At 39.0% G+C, this 24,609-nt stretch overlaps 1 protein-coding gene across 4 annotated transcripts in view; it reads right to left on the reverse strand.

Moving 5' to 3' along the window:
* Window positions 1-24,609, reverse strand: part of TBL1X (transducin beta like 1 X-linked) — a 199,478-nt gene that overhangs the window by 92,088 nt on the left and 82,781 nt on the right. For all 4 annotated transcript variants that reach the window (XM_040534030.1, XM_040534016.1, XM_040534041.1 and 1 more), the window contains one exon: window positions 2,840-2,947. The gene's annotated coding sequence lies outside the window, so the exon portion shown is untranslated. The remainder of the gene's footprint in view (window positions 1-2,839; window positions 2,948-24,609) is intronic.

Below are 24,609 nucleotides of genomic sequence, written 5' to 3' on the forward strand. Positions count from 1 at the left end.
TGACAGACTCTGGTCTTTGGAACTGCAATTCATATCCATGGAGAGAAGGAGCAATATTTACAGAGTAAGCTTCATGTCAGTGACATGTGGTTACTGTCTTCGGATAAGGATGAGCTAGGGCAGGCAAAAGGCTTCTAAAGTAAACTGTGAGGTGTTACAGAAACAAATGCAGTACAAATTCAACCTTACATATGGCAACCTCTGTGGAGGGAAGGATCAGAGGCCTGAGAAGCAAGCAAGCAAGGCTGTAAACTTTTATTTAGAAGTAGATACTATGTATAGTTGCTGTTGCTTCAAACTACTGGGGAGTTCTCCACAATTAAAATATTAAAATCATAATTTTTAACTTTTCAGGAAAACTTGTTATTAAACAAAGCAAGGAAAAAATAAATAGATGATGATACACCACATTGATGGTACCATTATCTCCCCAAATTATTGATAAACCAAGCGCTTAAGATCTTGAATACACACAGATCATACACCAGCAGATCTCAGGAGAATATATTGTTGGTAAGATGAGGTAAAACAAGCCACCAAACCGTATCAGAAAACTGGGCCATCTACTCCGTAAGAATGTATTTGTGAAACATGAAAATAACTACAAAAGATTTCCATCTCAGATGCCATCTAGAAATAACATGCAGTCAGTAGTAAAATGTCAGCCACTCCTAAATTTTGTTCCTGAAATACTTTTTCAAACGCCAAGAGGATAACTCCATTCTAGACCTGCATATTCAGTATGTAAAGATCGGTTAATCACAAGCATGGAAGCTCGTTGGCCCAGTGAATCTGAGGAAAACTATACATTTGGGATAAAGTACACAGATGAAAATGTGGAAGGACTCTCCCTACCCCACTACCAGAAGGGACCAAAGCCACTACTAAAACAGTCCAAAAAAATGGCAACCTGTGGCAAAAGGCTTACTTTAGTCCTGCATTAAGGCCATAATTAGATTGAAATACACATTACACATGACAAAAAAAGTATTCAAAGACAATTAATTTAAATAGGAAATTATCAGCTGATAGTCTCCAACTTCTGATTTCTGTTTTAACAGAATATAAACATGCTATGCTTTTTAAAAAAAGAAAAAAAGACAAATATTTTTGTCTCTGTAAGTAGAAAAAAGCATTTTTACAGATGAGGAGGCCATTAGTAACCAAAATGAATGTTAAAAGACAACTTTAAATCAGCACACCCAGATAATTTGTGCCTTAGAGTCTTAAAAGTGTTTGAGAGAGTATCATTTCAATGATGCTAATTTTCAATACATTATGGAACACCAAAGAAATTCAGTAAGACTGCTAGCATTTTCTGCCAATATTTGAAGCTGGTAAACGGTATGATATCAGTAATTATACAGCTCTAAGCCATTATTAATCTCAGGCAAAACAACTGACAAACTGATAAAAGATAAATTCACTGGGAAATGATACAAATAAACAGTCAACACCAGTCAACAACATTTTATAGCAAATTGGTCAATACAGCACAAAGATGGGATTTAATCATCTGATAAAGTTATGAATTTTGGTCAAAAAAGTTACTTCATAGGTGAAACACAGACTTTTGAAAGGCATGTAGCTTACAGCCACACATTCAAGATTAAGAAATCTGTTCTCTGTACTATCAGTTGTATCAAAATGTGAGTTAAATGGATTAAGACAGAGACAGATAAAAAATAGTACTTGTTGACAGAAAATAATAACTGAAGAACAGTGTTCTACATTTCCCCAATAAAATCATCCAGTACTAGCTCAACATTAGCTGAGTGTAATCACTGATACAAAAGTAAGTATAAAATATTCTTGATAACAGTTATGACACAGAAGGTAGCACATTGGTTAATAAAGGTAGCAGAGTGTTTACTCGGAGTAGTATGCATCAATTCACAGGATGGGCAAAGTGTATTATAGCCACGTGGACTTATGTATCAAGAAAGAAAGTAGGTCATACCCAGAGAATGGTGCACAGAAACTGGGGACTTAAAAAAATAATAATACAATTTTCATGTCACAGAAACAATGTAATACAAATGCCAGTGAAACCTTATGACAAAAAGGGTTAATAAAACCTCCACACATGTAAGAACAGAGATACTATTTTTGTTCACAGCATTAGGGATACTGGAATAGTGAATACAGCTGTATAGTCCCCTGTATTTTCCCAAAATGGGAAGAATCTTCTTTTTTCTTGACATTTTCTCCATAATTCACCAAAAAAAAGGAAGAATTCTGTACCTCCTTACGATGTTAACCAGAACACTCCATATACTGTAATTAGCATAGCGAGGGATTTAGAAGGCAGCAGTGTGTAAAGAGCAAAACAACAATTTGAAAAGGCTACAGAGTACCAATGAAGGTTACATAAACACCCAAAAAGGCTCTGCAAATGATTCCAGGAGGTTAAGAGAGCTCAAACCTCCTGTCAGAGAAGGAGCGGTACTGACAGCAGTGTAGGTACAGCAGAAAGACAGATCTTAATGCAGATGTGTTTTGGGGTTATTTCCAACCAAAGCAATTACTTAACACAGCCGCCACTTAAAGAATCATAAAGTACTTTGTTTTGTTACATTGTAGCTCTTCAGACTGTAGCTTAAAAGTCGTCTCTGAGTAAATGTAGACTTTTTGTCAAATGTCTCTGTTTGAGAGGGCTGAATTGCTGTACCCTTGAATGATAGCAATGGTAAAACTTTATCATCAGATACAAGCGTAGAAATTAACTTGCTAAGCTTGAGCTGCATGTGTGGTTTCACCATGAAAAAATCTGAAAGGCAGCTGGCCAGGAGACTGTGTTCCCGAGGCAGGCTCATGCCTGGCGATTACTTTGGCTTACCTGGCCGTGAGACCCTTGAGCTGCTGAATGCTGCTCCTCGCAGGCTGCTGTCAAGAGTCTGGGGGTTTGAGTTACCATGGAGATCACCACATCTGACAGCGGAGAGGGCTGCAATGAGAGAGAGAGGTACCGGTCAAGCCGCTTCGCATCGCCTCATCAAAACAAGAGCGTTTGACCCATTGCTCTTTTGGCATTCACCAATGTTCTGTCTCCCAAGTTAGGAGCTTTGGCAGAACCCTAAGAGGAAAAAAAACACCGTCTGTGACAGAAAGAGAGAGGAAAGAGCAAGACCCAGTGACCCAAAACATTCAAGTGCTTTGCAAAGCTAAGTGCACTTTTCCAGGAACCTAATGCACACTGAACTTGGCTCAACAATCTTCAGCGTCTTTGATCAAACATCAGCAAGAAATTCATCTAGCTGACAGCCTAGGGAACCACAGTTGAACACAGCACTGAAAAGCTGGTTCGCTGCCTCGCAGCAGCACACAAAAGTCATCTCTGAGAAAATGCCAGTGGAAAGTGATTTCTGTGCAAAAAGAAATAAGTAGGCCAAAGAATTCACCTTCCTGTAAGTTTTTGGGGGAAGGTCTAAAAGAAAGTATTTATGAAAATCAAACATGAAAGATAGTCCGGCATTCTTCTGCAATAATAAACCTATTTGCTGACTTTTCCATGCCTGCCATCGAACACGATGAGTAAATCCTTATTTCACGTTTCCTCTGTGATTCAACTGCAATGTATCTTAACTATCTTCCTACTCCTGCATCTCAAGCCTTACGTCTTATGCTCAGTTTTTTCTATATAATATAATAATTAAATGCTGTGAAGTGAAATGAGATATTCTTTAGAGACTTCTTAAACCAATTATACTCTTCCGCACAAATGTTTAACAGCTTTTAAAACTATACATTGAGGATCACTTTATAATATAGTCAATTTAATAAATAGCACATTTAAAAACATCAGGAGAAGCTTTCATAAATCCAGTTCTAATTCTCAGTCTGCAGTACTACAACATGTTCTCATATACATCACTGTGAGACAAGTATGCCATCTAACCAAATAAAACTATTCACATGAGAAAGACACATACCTATTCTAATCGAAGCTGAATGACTATACAAGGGACAAGAAATGACTATTTAAGCATCACAAATTATTCATGATACATCATCAGCTAGAAGTCTGTATGTTTTTGGACTTTGTCTGTTGAACACGTATGAATCTCCATCTGTCTGGCTACCCATACACTTGCCTGTCTAATTCTCAGAAGACATTGGAATTGTTTTCCTTCTCATTTTTCTATGGAGCATGTCATGTTTATGCAAAATACAACATACTCAAAAAATACAGCTCTGTGTAAATATGCAATCTGAAAATCCCAGCAATAATTAGAGGATTTTGTTGTTACAACTTCCATGTCTTATGGTAAAATTGTTAAGAGTATTAGTATATTAAAATTAACTCTATTCAATACTCTGACATTATGGGGTGCAACAATAGCTAACGCATAGGGGCCGCTCTGGAGAGAAATACCAGGGAAATAACTGACTCGTGTGCTGAAGGCTTCTGCAAGATTCATATAGTTTAGAGGATATCATAAAATACCAGATACAGGCTCATATTATAGCAATTTAAATTGATGTATTATGTGAGCTATATATTTAATTATTTCTGTCCTAATTATACTCCTAAATTGGCTGGACTATGGTTTCACTTGTTTTGTTCACCAATATTACACACTGGATCACATTATCACTGCATGGCTGGGGTGGGAAGGGAGCTCTGGAGCTCATCTGGTCCAATCCCCAGCTCAAGCATGGACACCCAGAGCAGGCTGCCCAGGCCCACGTCCAGGCAGCTTTTGAAGATCTACAGGAAGGAAGATCCCAGTGCTCTGCCACCCGCACAGCACAGAAGTGCTGCCTGATGTTCAGAGGGAGACTCCTGTGTTCCAGCTTGCGCCCACTGCCTCTTGTCCTGGCACTGGGCACCACTGAGCAGAGCCTGGCTCCATCCTCTCAGCACCCTCCCTTCAGGTATTTATAGACATGGCTGAGCCTCCTCTCCCTGAGCCTCCTCTTCTCCAGGCTGAGCAGTCCCAGCTCTCTCAGCCTCTCTTCACACGAGAGGTGCTCTAGTCCCTGGTAGCTTTTATCAGCGTTGGAATCCCTTGAAGGCCAGTCATCTTCTCATGTTGCTACAGGGCAAACAGAAAGTATCAGGTAGCATGGGTCACACAGGCTGGAAGAGTTATTCAAATCCTATTCTAAGACTGGTTTTGGTTACCTTGCCAGACAACTTTTTGGTAAAAGCATTTACACTAGCTCTCTACTTGAAAAGGCTTTTGTACTAAGACTAGAGTCAAGTAAATTAATGATTTGCAAGAAAGAAGCAAGAGAAAAGAGACAACTTGGAGATAAAAAAGAAATTGCATATATATTTAAGTTTTATTATCCACAAGTGTCAGTGACATTTAAAAGTTAAAGATTTCCTTTACAACTGGGCGAGAGCACATGTGGATGGTTGTAATAACCTGTTTTGCTAGCACATGCCCCTACACATAAGTCTTTACTCAACAAAATAGTTTCTTAAAACTAAATTTCATATTGCAGTAAGAGCTAATATATAAGCTTTGAAATAAACAGCATAGAAAGAAGGAAAATGTTTCTTAAAATTTCACTTTTTAAACTTTCATTGGCAATACTAATATTACATCTGATAACTATCTGTGGATTCAGATCTCCACAGTTTAGAAAGAAGTTGCAAAAAAACAGATCACAGAAAACAGCTGCAAAAGTGATTAGAGGGCTGAAGAAAATACCTTAATATGAAATATTTGAAGAGTTCAACCTGCGCAGTTTATCAAAAGAAGGAAAAAAAAAGACAGATGACCTGATTACAGCATTTAAGTATTTCCATGGGAAGAAAATGCTTAAGTACCAACTGGCTTGTTAATCTAGCACAGGAGGGTATCTATAAAACAAAACACTACCTGGAAGCTGAGGCCAAGTTCAAATGAGAAATAAAGCACATGCTCATCATCACTTATGATTAACCATTCGCGTAGCTATCAAAAGGAGAATGCAGAGATTCTCCATTTGTTGATAGCAAGGCCTGTCTGGAGAGACTTCTGGAAGACAAACTGATGTGAAAACACAAGTTACCCTGCAGCCAAACATACAAGTTCCTGGGTTTCATACAAAGACAGCTGGGCAAAGTCTGTAATACAGAGGAGGGAAGTCAGGTGATATAATTGCGCTTTGCTGGTCATAAATTAAGTATCTTATGATCTGCAGCCATTGTCTGGCTTGGTAACTGCAGCACTGGGGGAGACAGGCGGTGAGCAGGCAGTGCCGCTGGTTCCAGTGAGGGAGCGCGTGTGCGGTCAGGCTACACGCGGGGCTTGAGAATGGCAAACAGCCCTTCAGAGACAGGTGGGCTAAACTCTGCTGTGAATAATACTCCAGCTACTAATTTAGGACAGCAGTGCTCTCCTCCTGGAGCTGAAAGGGCTCGGTCAAAGCTGAGCAGTGGCAGGCGCTCCCCTCCCCAGGCCATGCAGCGCTGTGGTGAGATGGCCGCGGGCAGTGGCTCCCTAAACCCATGCCTCAGCCCCACCGGCCTGCGCAGGGCCCCAGGTGCCAGCAGCCACGGCCGAGCTGACCGCTGCCTCAGGGAGCTTGCTGGGCACCCAACGCTTCCCGCTCACATGTCTCCGTGAGGAACCGCTCGCTGGTGACACTGGAGTCGGCAACCTTAAAAATTTCATCTCTTACGCAAAGGTGAGGACAGATACTGCAAGTATCAAGGTAGCTATCTTTGCTGCAATAAGCTGGGCTGCTAAATGGCCCGACAAATTAACCATGTTTAAATACCAACCAAAAGTAAGACTTACGAAACGTCATTCTTGTTCACCGACTGAAAATCTCGTACATGTGGCTTGACTTGGGATGTTGTACTACTTCTGTAACCACAAAACTCAGCCGAACAACGCAGAGATGTCCACTGACCCCCTTTTCTTGCAGGTACTCCATAGGACACAACCTTGGTGAAGCAAACCCACGGCAAATGTGGGCATCAGCTCCTGTGCACGCAACCAAGAGGAAAATCCCTGCTTGTATGGAAGGTGCCCACCAGAACACGGACGTTTTACCTCCCACGGGACGGTTCCATTTAGGGCTCCAAGTAAGGGAAATGACACTTGCCTCAGGGTGGCCCTTGGTGGGCCACAGACAAAATACTGTACTTAGCTACGGCTTTATGTGTAGGCTTCCTTTTGCAGGGACCTGCATGAGCTTTGGAAACTGAAGCAGGGGGTCAGATTTACAGGAGGCACTTGAAAGTACTGCTGCACAGGTGTCTAGGAGTCAAAGCACCAAACTAGTATAGTAGATTTACTCTTGACTTACAGTATTAGGTCACATTCGTTAGGAAGACTTTTTTGTAAAACCTATTGAATTCCTCTAAATAGATTTAGGTACTTAAATGTTTCCAATATGATTCACGTTTAAATGTAATTTCCATGTAGCTTCACCTAAATAATTTTATTTACTTTTACCAGATAACAAAGATAAGGAGAAACCAAACCACTGACGTTATTCTTTCAGCACACTTCTCTAGCATTGTTCCGTAATAAAAAGCATTAATTGGGTGGGTAATTTATTATCCCCCCTCCTTTCCAAATTTTAAAGGCACAGGAGAATTTAAATGATAAATAGGCCATCTTCAGCAGACGCTGAACTACAAAAGCATTTTTGAGAGATTTCACTATCAATCTCTGTAAAAGAAGTACAGGATACCTAGTGCGCAACATGAATATTTTGCTTTCTTTCAACTTGACAAACAGCTTTAATATTTTCAAACAATCCCTAGGGGATTAGACTCGCAGGAAAACAGGAATATATGGAAGATTTCAGCAGGACATCAATAATTATGCCACCTCCAGCAAAAAATAAACCGAGTTGTCCTTTCTGAAGATGTTCAAAACAGATAAAGCAATTCCTGAAAAGTGCACGAATCAGTGGAGAAAACACTCCAGCACTTGCAAAACTTCTGCTGTTGTGCTGGGTTTTCAGTTTCTTTAAAGATTAACATTATACATAATCACACTGGGACAGTGCAGATGTGGCCACCTCTGGGACATAACCAGCAATTCACCTGTCCAAGGATCATGGACAAAACCCTGCAGTCATGTGGAGCCCAAACCAGGTCCATCATTTTCAACACAATGTGCTGGCTTTCTCTAATGTATTTCCACAGAATATGTATGCACTGGAACTTCAGCCTCTGTTCAGAAACACCCACACAATGCCTGCATATTAATGTATTTGCCCTAAGGTCTTATAGAGTAAATAAACACTATTTAATGGCTTGCTATGATAAAAATTCTTTTCTACCTCGATACTTATCAATCTTTTCCCCCACAGCCGCCTCCCCTAAAGGAAGTTAGAAGAGTTTTTGTTTGTTTGTTTGTTTGTTTTTAATATCTTAAATCTACCATAGATGAATGGTAAAGGGAGATTAGATGAAGGAAGTCAAGTCATGAGTCAGTCAGAAATCAGAGAGTCAACTTTGAAATAAATATTCATTATAATACCCGTGCAAAAAGTTTTCCCATGGTAAAGTTTGAGACAAAGCAACAAAGAAACCACAAAAATAACCCCCGTCTTTCCAGAAAATCTTAAAATACTTAAGACTCAAGAGCCGCTCCCCAGAATATTTCACTCGTTCAGGTGTAGTTCACAGAGTTAGGGCTGAAACACTGAAGCAAGAGTCTCTAGGGAACATAAAACTTCAACTTACAGCCTTCACGGTGAGGGGAAATTCTTTTCACGTTTCATCTTAACTAACTCAGTCAAAGCTGGTGGACATCATGAAACGAAGAATTGCAGAAACGTGGTATCATTAATTTGGCTCTATCCTGCCGCCATTTGTATGCAGGCTCTTTATCCAGAGATAAATTCACTATTAGCATCCCGAGCAGTAACTCAGGACAACCAATCTTGGAGCCAGATTCGAAGCCATAGTTCGAGCACTGACCCTCAGATTTATTTACCACAATGCTTTGCCTGCACAGATGCTTTGCCAGCCTCAGTCTTTGCCTGCTTCAGCTGTGTATTTCAGTGTGGTAGATATTCTACTATCATGCATAATAGTTTTCGAGACAGGAAATACGTGAACTATCTGTCTTTATTTGGAAGGCCAGTACTTCCTACACTATTAATGAATTTATGGAAAGCTCATCTGTCTGTCAGTAACCAAGGCAGGTACTGATACTGACAATGCTTAGTATTGTAAGAGTATTTTTTACAGCATGTGGATTCATGGGTGCTGCAGCCTACAACAGCATGCCATGGTCTCCTGACGAGAATTTTTTATCAGAGAGATAAATTATATATTATTATATATTATATATCAGAGAGATATATATGTACCAATTAGCACAACATTTATCTTGGCAACTCTCAAGCAAAAAAATGAATATTTTCTAACAAAGAAGCCCAGATTAAAAAAATAAAATCCCACCACAACAACAAAAAACAACAACCCACTTGTTTCTTGATAGTAAGTCATGAAATTTCTGCTTAACTTTATGAAATATGAAATACAAAGCACAGTATGGCTAGGATTGTTGTGATGGAGAAATAAAGAAAAGCATTTAATTATTAAAGGTGGGAAAGAATTATCCCCTCAAGAAGCACTCAGCTGTAATCCTCTATTTTGTCTATTTAGCTCTACCTCAGGCAAAAGTGGAGAAGTAGAAGAAAAAAAAAAGATGAATTTAGTCTTCTCAGCATTGCCCTTACAATCACCATTAACTGATTAATAACTGAGTCCTTAAAAAGAAAAACACACTATATATAGGCCTCCATTTGTGCAAATACTGCATTACTTTTAGTAATGGATGTACCCAACAGATGAGCAGCACGCGGTAAGAATTATCGTTTTCCACATTTGGATGACGCAGAGTGCGTACAGTTTTCTAGAGGTGCATCAGTAACGGGAACTACAGCCTGCAGCAAAGACAGAGCTACCACAATTTTCTTAAAAGGGCTTTAATATGCCTTGGCAATATCATTGGCTTTGTTTCGGATTAGCTGTAGTTTCCAAGAAATTGCGAGGAGGGGGCATGACGGACACCACAGTAACGCAATCTTGCTGTTGTGGAGGCAAAAATAACCACGGCGAGAGAAATGGCCGCAGTCACCGCCCTAGGGGCAGACAGGGCAGGCGCTCTGGGCATGCCACAGGGCACCTGAGAGGGGCTTGTCCGCAGAGGGCCTTTTGCAGCTTCATCTTGGGAGGACCTTCAGCTGCATATCATCGTAACCAGATGCATACATATGATAATTAATATATTTAAGTCCCATTTTCCCTTTGTATTACGGCAACTGTATGAAACACTCGAGGCTGGAAGCTGCTGAATCAGGAAACGGATCAGAAGCTAACTAAAATGTCTTTTCAGTTATTGATTCCTGCTCTCTGTTTCATGTCAGCTTCCTAGAATCCATCCAACACAAGCACGAAAGGGTAATGAGTTTCTGAACACACACTCTAATAGTGCACACTGCATCAAAGCTTTCAGTAATTGCCTGGATGCTGCTTCCCAGCAGTACTAAACAACTTAAATATAATTAGCTGGAAGCCCTATGGGCTGCAGTTCCCCACTGGAACACCTCTTACGCTAATCCATTTATCAGGCTGACAGATGACTGAATCACCAGTACTACGGACCCCTTCGACTAATAACATTTCTCAAGCCAATGTTTTGGTTCATTCCTTATCTGGTAAATTTCTGCAATGGAAAAACTGCATTATTCAGAACGGGAAGAAAAAAAAAAAAACAGACATACAACTCGCTCATCTCTTCACAGTGCTGAACAACGTTATTTGTTTGATTAGCCCACTAAGTGTAATGCTGGAGCTATCAGGCAGAAAATAGGAAAGAAACGTACATATTGTGGAACTGTACAGTGCCAAAAATAATAGGGAAATGCACAAACACTGGAAGAACTATTGGCAGTTTTCCAGCCATTCAAAAGTTTTCAGAAGTTTGGACCAGAGGATAGTTTTCGGGGTATCCCTCCTGCAGATGGCCTCACGATAGCTGCCCAGTCAATACTTCTGCATGTTATTTATTTCTTCCACATCCTCATGAACGATAGGTGACAAAAGAAATTTTAAAAGTGCTTGAATTATATGCAAATGGACATGAAATGCTACAGAGCATGCTGCCATAGAACTATGCATTTTGCAAGCTGCTAAAGAAGTCTCATGAAAATAGAAAAACAAAACAAAACAAAATGCATTTCTTGGGCAGTTTCCCAATGTTGTAACGTGAACTATCCTATCATTGTATCCCTGTGGCTTTTATTTCCAGACAGGGATCTCTGCAGGGGCAGAAATTCTGGGGGAATGCAGGTATCTTCTACCATGCTGTTGGAATATCATTGTAAAAATGTGAAATTCCCATCAAATTCTTTAAAGCATTTAAAAAATACTCTAGGATGTTACACTCTTATGTTTCCTCTAAAACATGTTGCGGGACAGGATATAATAAGAGTGTAAGTGAAGGGAAACACATATATACCCCAGTGTAAGGGAAACAGAAGAAATAATTTCTTGTATTTCTTCTACATGGGCCCACACAATATGTTTGTTGTAAAGCTGACAGTCAACATTCATGAATTCTCTTAAAATTAGCACTGCAGGTTGAAGTTAAGAGAAACAATGGGTCATGGGTTATTTGAGTAAGAACAAGCTTTCTAGAAGAAAGAAAAAAGTTTATAAATGAAGATCTCACATGCAATAGGGAGAAAGAAAGAAGTCTTTCCTTGGTTTGGATTTTGCACCACTTAAGACGATACAGATTCTAAATTCAGAGCTAAGCACTAAGATAAGCATCACCCTCACCACCCCCTTCGCTTAAATTTAAAATTTTACCTAATTCAGGTCACCACCAGCTGAATTTCTTGGGAAATGCTAGCCTCCTGAGAACATGCAAAAACCACAACCTCACTCTGAAACAACACACTGAACATGGCAAAAAGTTCAAGTTTACACATCCTTCCATCCTGTCGTCTTCTACCTACCTACACACGGTCTCATCCTTTCGCCTGGAAAGATGGATATGAATATGAATTCAATTCCAAAGAGGGACTGCAAAAGCTGTTCTTAAATTTGTAAGAAGGAAAGATACAGTTGAAATATAGTTAGTTATTCAGGGATCAGAAACAAGCTTATTTAGCTTGTGAGTCAAGAAGCTGAAAGACGAGACCCAGACAGCTCTTCCCGGGATCACAGACTGACCATCAGTCTCTGGCTGTGGCTAACAAACGGCAGCTGCTCGGACATTGCCACACTTGAGTTTTGAAAATACAATTGCAGGTGCTTATGCTGTCTGGTAAAGTACCTAGCAGGTTATTAAATGCTAAGCTGTTGGAGAGTTGGAGATTTCATGTGCATCATCCAGCGGCAGCAATCTCAATTTCCCATGCACTCTCCACCCACTCCTTCCCTCCAGCCTGAAACTGGGAAACTCATTCCAGTGATACCGACACTGCAGGAGCCAGCTGACTTCCACACAGCCAAAGCCAGCCTCTTTCTTCTGAGCTCCATCTCCTCTGCTTGCTGTGTTTTCTACTTTTACACAAGAGCAGAGAGCAGCCCGAGCAAGGTGTGCCCCAACTGTACAAACCTCAACACTCAACATCATTTCATGAGAAATGCGTAATTTCACAATTTCACGCTCCCATTTCCAAAGACTCCTTCAAAAGGCAGCAGCACTAAACAACACAAACATCAAATCTGATCTAAGGAACATTCCCTAAGTATAAAATGTTGAAAAATCTTCTCCTCCTTTTAATCATTCCTAATAAAATAGATCACGGTCATGAGCTTATGCAAGGCAGGGAATGTACCATTGCCTTCATTTCAGTGCTTTAAGACAAAGTTTACTATATTGTCAGTGAAGCTGCATTTCCTGGGTACTATTTCTCATTTGAAACAATTCTTTAATTCTTGAGGTAAATAATATCTTTTTTAAGCACTTTGCAAAATTATTACATAAAGAGATTCTTCCTTTTATTTTAAGCCAGGGGCAAATATGCAGAAGCTTTATAGTTAAATAGTTGCACTAATTTTATTTATTCATTTATATTTTAAATTGGAAAAAAAGAGTTTGAGGAGAGGAGAGGAATCATCTAAGAATAAAACTTACAGCTGGAGTCATACTTCAGTTAGTGTACACTTGGAAAAGCATGGCATGCTAAGCAGTTTGACACTGCAAAAATGCAGACGGCATTAGGTGTGCAAATAAATAGCTGTTCTAAAAAGCATGGCAGAAGTGACCTAATCTGCAAAGAGAACACTGATTAGTAAAAGCTATTTGAAAATTAGATTTTTATACTGAGTAATTAGTACATTCAGCATTAGAAAGACTGAATTTTCCTGCAAGAAGACTTCCGTGCAGTCTCCACCTCTGGACATTTCAAGCCACGAGTGGATCAAGCCCTGAGCAGCCCGGTCTGACCCCGAGCTGGCCATGCTTTGAGTCAGGTGCTGGGCCAGGCACCTCCCAAGGTCCCTTCCAGTCCGAATTATCTTATGATCTGATGATAATAATTTATTCATATTAAATTACATATGCCTGTTGTAATATTTACATAGAAAATAAGGAGTGTAATAAGAAAACTAGGGGCACGAACTTACATATTTTATTCAGTAAGACCAAAGGTCTTAAAAACATCAAACAGATGTTCATTCTGCTCATACAGAGCTTATGCTGGTTAAGCAACTATAACTATGGTAAAGACTAAAGACTGAAGATGCTGAAACTTTTTCTTATGCTGCAAATTACCTTCCAACTTTACCTTTCCCCTTTACTTAAATCATTTGTAGAGCCACAGTGGTTAGAACTATTTAAATTAAATTACTCACAGTTTAACTATGTGAATTATAATCCTCCCCCAATTAAAATGCATGACATACAGCGAGAGGTTATACTGTCTGGGTATTAAAAACGCAGCCCAGAATACTGGCTAGAGAAATACACTGCATTAAATAAAGAGCAGGAACATGAGTTTATCTGCAGAAAACAGGGCTGGGAAAAACCTGTCCATTTCAAAACGTGCAGACAAAAAAAACAACCAAGCAAGCAAAAAAGCAACAAAAAAACACACACAAATATCATGTAGACTTCATAGTAAAGAAAACTGGTCTGGCAGCTTCTTGGTCTAAGGAAGCCAAACCTCTGAGCTGGCCGGTAGCTTAAATATTTCACCATATTGGAACTTTTTAATCAAATACTGTAGGAGTCTGTAATAGAAGTGAAATTCCAGGAAAAAAGATGCCAAAATTATCACCTGCATGTTACAGGACATAACTTCTCTAAATTGTGGTCCAGTTGATCGGTCAGTCTGAGTAACCTGATGGTTGACACTAGCTGTCTCATAGTCACATTCCTTACAGGAATTAATGGGTATCTATTCCTCTTCATTGATAACAAGTTCACCTCTTTTGACTAGCATATATATGAAAGGTTGGTTTGTATAACAAGATTGGGAGAAATCCGCACAATGAATTTGAGTAAAGTACTGTCTCTTAATATATGTGATCTTCTATGTTTCAATGCAATTCTGATACCATAAACAATACGAACCAATCATCTTTGGTGTGTTTTCTTTCATTTTTCCATCTACTTTAAGAAGTATTTTGGCAAACACAGCTCTCAGATTTTTAACAACTCTCTCGTCTGTACTTTATTGAAGGGACACCACACGTAAAGAATAGTCAGGATCTTAGTATTATTAATTGGTTATCATATTATATATTCTTTATCTTATGCTATGTTCAGACAGAGTGAAGTTTGTAAAGTATGTTCCAAAGCCATTATGAAAAATCTTAATCAAATATCAGAACTTAAGGAAAAATAAAAGGCAAACAAAACCACACAACCCAAAGCGTGAAAATGCAACTAATTAGTTAAACTTGTTGAGGACAGAGAAAGATTTTTGAAATACTTTTTGAAAACTGCAAAGTTAGGCTGCCTTTCCGAAGCTTCCTTGGCCTTGCTACTCCAGCAGGAAAACACAAAGGTCCTGATTCTGTTACTCTAAACATAATTTCTTTAAATACCAAGGACCAAAGAGCTTAAGATTGGAAAGGGGAAAATAATTATTATTACGCTCAGCACCACTGAGTGTCTCATGGTGCTTAATGCTTATCTGTACACCAACTTTAATATATTCTGCCAGCTCTGTTCAATAAACATTAGGTCTGTTTTTTCAAATGCTAAAGTGAGAAATTAAGAACCTCTGAAAGTCATACAGATCGGGGCAATAATCCGAATGACAATCCAGATTGCTTAAATTCTTATATATATATGTGTATGCCCTAACATAACACCGTCCCTTCATGTAAATTTTATAGCACTGATTTTTCTGCAGCCGGTAGGCGATGTTACATATAGTCAGCATTAAAAAGTTATTTTTCCCAGGGTCTGAGAAGTGCAAGTGCCACTGACTTCAAAACAAAAGGGAAACAACCTGCAGCTCTGGAAACCATGTCCGTCTTTTCATCTTGGAAACTAAACTCTCCTTCTGCAAATTGAGAAAACTCTGAAAAGTGAGAACAGAAAGGTATCTGCTTTTATCATGCTGTATTAGATGAAACAGAACCTTTTTATTTCATGATAGAACATGTCAGGGATGCCACTTAACTTTGATTCCAATTTAAGTATGTGGATGTGGATGCTGATGCCTAAAGCTGAATTGCATGAATATTCAGTCTTCATTATAATGAGTAGCTTTCTTGTATTACGTTAGCAGGAGAAGAAGAACCTAATAATAAAAAAGATTCACTAAAGCAAAAGAGGAATTTCAACAAAGATAGCAACAACAAAGAAGGATCATTAATAATTTTTTGCATGTCATTTTACAGATTTTGTTTGCTTTGCATATAAGCGCTTTAGTGAGATGAAAGGTGTTGCAGTCACTTTTTGCTCTAGCCTTTGAAATTATTTAGGAAAATGCTGAGGCATAGCCTCAGAGGTTGAGAAGCTCTACTAAGAAATTTTGGAGGACAGGTATTAACAGTTAAATTTTACCAGGGCAGCAGTAAGCCTAGCCATATTCCCCATTCTGTCCTCTGCAATTTGTAATTTCAGGCTGCAGTTACGCTTCTTGTTCTGGCTGAAGCTTCACTGGGGTAGACTTATTTCCTTGCTTCTCGTAATCACTCTTCCTTTACATTCCTGCCCCTCAGTATCTGCGGAATAACTGCTGATGTCAGAATGATTCTGATTAAAAGAGTTCAGAGAGTTGGTGTTAAAAAGTGTTTGAACTAACCCAGACTAGAGTGAACAAATCAGGTTAGGGAGTGACTACATGATCAATTAAACCTCGGGGGAGCAGTAATGAACCCTTGTGAACAGCTGGGGACAAGAGCCTACTCAGCCAATTCGGCTGCTGCCAGAACAAAATGTGGGAAACAGGACTGCCCTTGTTCTGATACTTGTTCATTTTTGCCCATATTTAATATCCAGCATTCTTAGTCCTGACTCAGGCTTCCAAGTTTCCTTAAAACAATGACCTCGCCAATATCAGTGTTAAAATTTTTATAAAAGTCAAGGTACTTGGCTATGGTAGCTAAAAACCAAAACAAGCACACACACCCACACCCAACATCACCTCAGTAAAACAGCAGCCAGTTTAAAGACAGTCATCTTGGTGTCCTCACTTCACCTTGTTCTTGCACCACGAGTAACTGTGGCACATACGGGATGTAGCAGCTCCCTGTTTGGAGGGGACTCCTCCTAAAGGTAAGCCGTTTTGCAATACCTAAACACAGCAGGGTAAAATAAGGAAATCTCTGCAGCCTTAAGGCAGAGTTGCTTTGTTTTCATTATTCTGTGTCCTGTACTTACTTACTTACTTTTTTTTTTTTTTTTTAAGTGAAAGATTTTGCAATTTAATTTATCTGGGTTAAGCCTACGGAAAAAAAAATATATAAACACTGTGTGTGTGTGCGTGCGTGTGTGTGTGAGTGTGTGTGTAAGTAATGCCTAGGAAATCTCCTGTGTTATCTGTCTGTCTAGCATTACCCTCCACTAGACAAATATATTTTTAAACAGGCTGGAATCAAAACAACATTCCCAGCATTCAAGACATTCTGTCATCGCTGCCCATTTGTTGCCCTCTAGGTTTCTCTCAGCTGGCAAGCTTCCCATTTAAGGAATTATCAGATTCATCTGCTTAGACAAGGCAGCAAAATAAAATGAAAAGCTGGATTATTCTAGATAACTCATATTTTTTGCTTTGGTGTACCAAATTCAGCACATAAGAGCTGAACATAAAAGCAAATGGAACAGATCTTGCAGACTTCATGACTCTACCTCGTCATACTCCACAAAATCTGATTTTAACTGAAACACAACAACATTTCTTTTACATTTATCTATCACTGCTTTAAACATGCTTATATCCACATATTATGTTAGCCAATTTTCAGCCCTAAATATGCTCATAAGTAATGTTATTTTTCCAACTGCACTTCTATTAAGTACGTTGCTTGTGCGCATACTACATAACTTTACATAAAGAATTACCAACTGTTGTGCTGCCATTGTCCCTACATCCTATTTTTTCACAGAGAAAACTAAGAAAAAAGAAAGAAAACGTGGAAAAAGGAGTAAGTTGTCAGTTTTCCATAGCAAGATGGCTCAAGATTTACTTGGATGGAGTAACTTGCATGTCAGAAGCTGTACTGCAGAACCATGCATGTGTTTGCGGGCCCATTGGCTCCAGCACCAGGATTTCAGGAGGCGCATACCATGGTTCTTGGTACTGTAATACCCTAAAACTCTAACCAACTCTTTCATATCAAACTGTGGGAATGCTACTTTCCCCCCTACGTAGAAAGGAAACTGTGGGAAAGTCTGGAAAAATGTCTCAACATCAATTTTCCTTACTAAATAGCTAAAACAGGTTTCATTTTCTTGTCATAGGTGAGCAAATTAACAAAATTCCTTCAAATTCCTGTTAGGGCTTCATGTGCTTAGTGCGTATGCACAGGCATTGCACCAAATTTAGCACAAGATGACTCTAAAAGCAATCTTAAATGATCCTAAAATGATTAAAGCACAGCAAACCATGTTACTGAGCCAGAACTGATTGAGGAGACTACTGCCTTCCAATATTGATACTAAACCACTACCTTACACTTTTCAGCAAAGTAGAAGTCTAATTTAAGGTGTTATATTGTTATAACACAGTGATTAATCAATCTATTTTTAGAGCCTCCTCTTGCAGCTTAAAATTCCATGATTCACATGGTTAAAATTCTGTATAGCTTTCCATGTTTTTGAGTGGTATGATGAAATTCATTTGTGGTTGCTAATGGCCACAATATGGAAAATGGGGCTTTGAGCAACCTGGTCTGGTGGGAGGTGTCCCTGCCCATGGCAGGGGGGTTGGAACCAGATGGTCTTTAGAGGTCCTTTTCAACCCAAACCATTCTATGAATAAGGAAATCAAACCAACTGTTTTAGTAAGATTGAATCAACTATCCATAGTAATTACCAGAGATACAGACCTAAAAATACATTTCAGTTTTATTGAATGTAGCAAGATATAATAGCATGAAATCTCATTAAGGAGTCAACTGATAAATAATTTTGTGCCATCAGAAACAATAGCTCATTCTAAAACCTAAAGTCACATACCAAAGAATAGTAAGATATACTGTAATGCAACAAAAAACAATGTAAGAAGAACAATATATAAAAGCATCTATCATTAAGTAACGTGATTACAACACAAACCAAGGCTGACACTTGAATGATTTCTTTGTTGTGTACATTGCAACCCGTACTCTGGAAGAACAAAGTTTATAATGCAGAAGCTCTTGTTGTTTCTCCTTTATTTTTTCTTGAGCTGCTGATCTATTCAAAATTATGTAACTGAAGGGTGTTTTTAGATGGAAAAAACACCTTGGTTCCAAAAGAGGTACTAGCGTGACTTTCTCAGAAATATCACATTAAAAACAAGCCATCAAACTGTATTGTACTGACTGTATGACTCTAAAAATGCACCCTAGACTGTCATTACCATTGAAGGTGATGAATATGTTCTAATTCACTGGTGATTTTTTGGGTGCAGACACCTCTCCAAGGAACTTCACTTCTTCCTTCCCAGGAAAATGGGGGAGCAAATATTAAAATCGGATGGTACGCATGCCCATCACAGGGATAGTAAAGGGGTACTTCATTAGCAGCCTGCTGCGATACACAAACATTCTGCACAATTCTTTAATGCAGACGTGTGCCATTAATGTTGCTACTTATTGCTTTCTATGAAAAGCAAGTGACTCAACTTTGGGAAGACTTTTACAAGGCTACTGTTTTGTCCCTGTCTAATGCTTTTTCGCTTCATAATGTGCCTGCCTATTATGAGACTACACTTATTTCAAAGAATAAATTAAGCAATAAGACATGACAAGCAGCGCATTTGTAGGCAATTTACTTACCACCTGAGGCATGCTACAACAGCTCAAGGCAAAAGGCTGAGTAACTTCAACCATTCAATAAATGCAAGAATAATCGAACTGAAATGCACAGCTTGAGAGATTCATGCCTATCATGACACGGAATTCATAGACAAAAAAAAAGATTTCCTGTGCGTTTAATGAACACTACTAAATAAATGATATTGTTGAGAAACCATAGTTCTGAAAACAACACACAATAAAAACTAAACATGGAGATTTATATACTTTGGTGTATGTCCAGACATTACTTGTGAAATACCGTAACTACCCCAAAGACCAGAGGTCCAGGATCAGTTTAAAAAAATCTGTGCTCACATATGTACAAGTATTAAAGGACTGGCCAGACACCAGTCACGTTAGGATTCACCAACTGGCCTGTATCCTGATCACATACCAATTAATTAAGGTCTACTTGTAGAAGCAACAAAGAACTAATTTAAAATAATTTGCTTTTCCTAACAGCACTAACTCATTTCCTTCTGAAGAGACGGTGCACAGAGGCTGAGCTGTGCTAGCTGGGCACGTTATGTTTACTTCTTCGCTTCAGGTTTAATGAGTAAAACAACACCATTATATGGGATCGCGATCTGTTCTCCACTCACGGCAAAGTTCACCTCTTAAACAAACAAGCCAGCTTTAATCCGTACTCTGCACCCTAACGTTTGATTTTTCCCATGCACTCAGCCTCTTTCTGCTATGCCTCGTGACCAGGCGGCCTCCCCCGAGAGGCCCACATGGCTGCCTCCCGCATGGCTGCCTCCCGCGGCGCAGGCCCGGCCGTGCCTCATGGCGGAGGGGTGCGCAGCAGCACCCAGGGTTGTGCGAGAGCTGCACCTCACAGCCTCATGCAAAACCACGCACGAGCTTCGTGTGTTATTTCACGTGCACAGAACAGGTTTAGATTTATCTCATGCAGAAAAATATATTTACAGGGTGGAAAAAGCAGCTGTGTGACACAACGAGTCTCAGGCATTTACCTCGAAACTGTACAGTCACTAGCCGTCGCAGGTAGCACAAAACACCCAGTGGAGGATCACGACTTGTTCAACCCTGGTGCATGGAGCTGCCTTCCAACTAGATTCCTAAAAACTCAGCTTAACAAAAAAACGAGCATGGATGAGAATAAAAGATGTGAAGCTCTCCTCATTAGGTGGAAAGACGAGGCAGCAAGCTATTTCACCAACGCCTATTCATTCTGTCTTACACCTCTCTGACGAGTCCTGATGCGTTAGAAGTGTTGACTAAAACGCATCTCGGCCTTAGACGAGGTAGCGGTAATTTGGAAAGGCCACACCACCCACCACAGCAGGAGGGAGCCCACTTGGCTCAATAATTTGAAGAACAGAAACTGCTGTGGTCTTGTTTTACTTCAATAGGTAACACAACCTTTTAAAAGTTTTTCACAGGAAACCCACTTTTTTTTTCTTCTATTTTTTTCCGAGAGTTCCCCGTTCTCCCTCCCAAAAACATATATACATTAGGATTTTACAGATACTATACAGGCTGCATGAAACAGGGAGAGCAAGCCTGTTTTGGGGGTGTTTTAAAAGACCAAGATAAAAATAGTAATTTCTAAAACTGATAACTAGCTACTGGATTCCCTCTTCCTTTCTTTTCTACCCCATCCCCTACAAGCAAGAAAAGGAAAAAACCAGTTGAAGACTGAATATCAACATGTGTAAATTGAATCAAACCCCTTTAAACATCAGACGACTGGAGTTTTCTGTTCCCATAAGTAAATGAATGGCACCACATCCAAACACTCAGATGCTACGGACAGAAATATATGGTTCTGCTATGGACTGCCACTGCTCCTAGCACTGAACTAAAACGTGCTAGCAAGAAAACCAAAAACTACCAAACAAGAATATTGGTATTTTCTGATTTAAGAAATCCTTTTCTATAAAACTGTTTCTTACAGTTTAATCCAGATAAAATGTAACTGTCTCACATTAAAAGAAATGAATTTCTTTCCAATTTACCTAAGTTATTTTCAAGCATTTTACATTTTTTATGTGAAAACTATCCACAAAGCACAATTCTGTATAATATTCATAACAAAATATTTTTTAAATTTAAATTTAAAATCAAAAGACCATAAAAACCAGACTTACAACATCATATCAAACATCCACTTTAGCCAGCGTCTTCTTTAACAATGGCAGAAGTAGTTATCTAAAGAAGAACGTATGAACAAAGCAAGGACACAGCGGTACTCTCCCATCCCCCAGCAGCCTACAGCTCTGGGACCTCCTGATGGTTCCAGCATCAAGACACACCAGGACATATTTTAGTGGAACATTAATGCATGCTACTTGCTACTTATGACAGAAAAAAAAAAATCCTTCTGCAGATTTGTAGCAGGTATCATTTTAATCACAAATACCTGATTCTGGTTTTAGCTATCTTAACTCTGTTTGTTGAGCATAACTCTGTCCTTTATTTTTGTACATCATATTCCAAGTTTTAAAAATATTCTAGCATCCAGCTCCTTCCTTGGGACCTGCAATACAGCCCAGATTTAAAACCATGCAAATATGCGAATGCTTCTACAATTAATCTTCACGTGAAAGCTATGCAAGAGAACTGGAGATTTTCACAAACATCTATTCAACCAGCATCAAATGTTAATGTACATGTGCAAAATACGATCTGTAGAAGCGACAGACCTACCTGGAAATTAGCCAGAGAAATGTTCTTACACAATTCCTCCCATTTCAAAATCTCACTTTAAGAATATTGTATCTCTGGTAAATTGCTGTTCTTTTCATGTGATTAGGCACTGTGCCTAAAGAACATACCCAAAGTAGGGAGAGCTCATGAGGACAAGCCATGTATTTAGTCTTCAGCATTTTATGAATTTCCTTCAAACCAGGGGGACAGAATTGCGGGATTATTACTGAACATTTCTTACATTTTAGAGATGAAGTGCCCATGTTTTATGTTACAGCTGCTGCACTGCCTTCTACTTTATTCTAGTTGAATAATTAAATACACTTTAGTCCTTCTGACAGTCCTACACAGCATGGCTGTTAATCAATATCACATAAAAGCGAATTAGGCTTAGGCAACTGTTGCACACAGCAAAATGGATAAGGCAAGAGGGAAAAGAACAGACTACTTTTTTTTTTTTTTTTTTTTTTTGCATTTTACGTCCTACCAAATGTGCACACACACTTGTGAACACACACAGCACACACAATGATGCACAGTGGAATTCAGATTAAGCTCAGAGATTTGTTACACTACAACAGCAACCAACAGACACTTCTCATTCCTTTCTTCTGAATTCCCCATCTTCGCAGGTTTGGGGAATCACAGAAAACTCTCAGTGGAAAAATATTTAAAATATTCAGTTTACAGGAAAAAAATGAATTAAACTATTTCTTAGTCAAAACTATTTTCTTACTGCATTAAACTATTTCTGAACCTTCTACCATGTGATTGCAATAAGGAAAGACAAACAAAAGGCCATATACAATAAATACTATCTTAAGTCTACTCAATGCAAATTTAGGAAAACTTAAGTTTCCAAGAATTTTAGGAGATTTTCTAGAAACTCTAAAGAACTTATGTGTGTTTTGTTGTTGTTGTTTTCTTGTCCTGCAGTGAATTAATAGGGCTTTATTAAGAGCAGTACTAGGCTGAGACTCCCAACAAATGAAAGATGCTTGTGAAGGAGTCTAAATTTTCCCCATGCTGCCCTGCTATCATGTTTACACTCAGATCTACAGAGGAATGGAGACACAGTTTCCAAGTCTCTTCAACATATCCTCCTTTCTGTCGAAATTCTCCTGTAATGAATTTAGAAACACTTAAAACCAGGCCAAGAAATGAAATTGCAAGTCAAGCAGTAGCAATTCTAGATGACTAAATAAATAAATTAACAGTGATAATGACACCATCAAGCCACCAACATAGAGGCAAAGACTCTGCATACTCTATACTCTTCTATTCTGAGCTGCCTCTTACATTTTACATTTAAAGATACGGGATTTATAAAACATAGTAATTCAACTTTAACCCATGCACAGTGTAAAATTAACAACTCTTGACTGATGAAGAATAGATAGCATTTCAAATGGAAAACAACTATTAAGTAGTTGATGACTCTTGATACTATACTTTCTGAAGCATTACTTTCCAAAGTTGAAATTCAATTTTGCAAGAGAACATTATTTTTTCCCCAGACCTATTGGTAATTGGAACAGAAACTGTACGCTTGGTATCTATTTTACAACAGATCTCCATTTTTTTGCCTGAACAAGATTCACTTCAAGCTCTATGAAGTGTGTTTCAGCTAGCACCTCCCTCAAAAGGATCCAGAAAACATATGCCATGAAGCACACAGTCTACATTCATTCTTACAAATTGCAGGAAGAACGGTAAAACAACTTGAAACACACCTGGGCTTTTCTAGTTTCTTCACTCCCTCTCAACTACAGATGGCCAGTTCCAGGCTCCTATGCAGAAGACATGGCATGGCTTCTGTCCCAACACAAGGACATGGCACTGTCCCAGCACGGGGAATGTTGCACCTCTGGATGGGAGGGGAAGCGAGGTGGGAGAGAGTTGGCCAGAAGTGCCATGGCTTCACCCCTGTGCCCAGAGATGCAGCTATGTGCCCAGACGAGCCTCATCCTGGACGGGTGCAAAAGGTGCGCTGCTACCTCCCACTCCACTTCAACCCAGCTACACTGCGTGTGGTTACTGGATCATGGCCAAAAAGATTCTGGTGTTGTGAAGCCATTTAAAACAGTGATATTTTGGTTATTTTTCTCAGAATTTTTCAGTACACACTGATTAACGTATAATGAAATACAATCTTTACACCAACTTGATACTGTGGTTTGCTTACTGTGAAGCTGTGCTACATGCATACCTAAGGAATAATGCGTGCTAAGCCTCACATTTACTATTTTTGCATGCTATTTGACTGTAAAGTAATGAATGACCCTTTCTTATATACAAGGTCATGTTTTAAAACAGAAATTAAACTTCAGTGCAAATAAAAAAAAATCCATCGTTTAAACATAATAAGAAACAATTTAGAAACAATGTTTTACCAGTTAGCACAAGCTTATGTAAAACATGCATGACATTTAATAAAACAGTTGTTTCTGCGTTTTGAACCAATTCAATACATACAAGAAGAATCTATAACTAGTGAAATTAAGTGAGTATTTCTGGTCTCCATATCCTCCAAGACTGTAAAACCAATG

This window comes from Cygnus olor, chromosome 1 (genome assembly GCF_009769625.2).
Source record: "Cygnus olor isolate bCygOlo1 chromosome 1, bCygOlo1.pri.v2, whole genome shotgun sequence".
In the NCBI taxonomy this organism is placed as follows: domain Eukaryota; kingdom Metazoa; phylum Chordata; class Aves; order Anseriformes; family Anatidae; genus Cygnus; species Cygnus olor.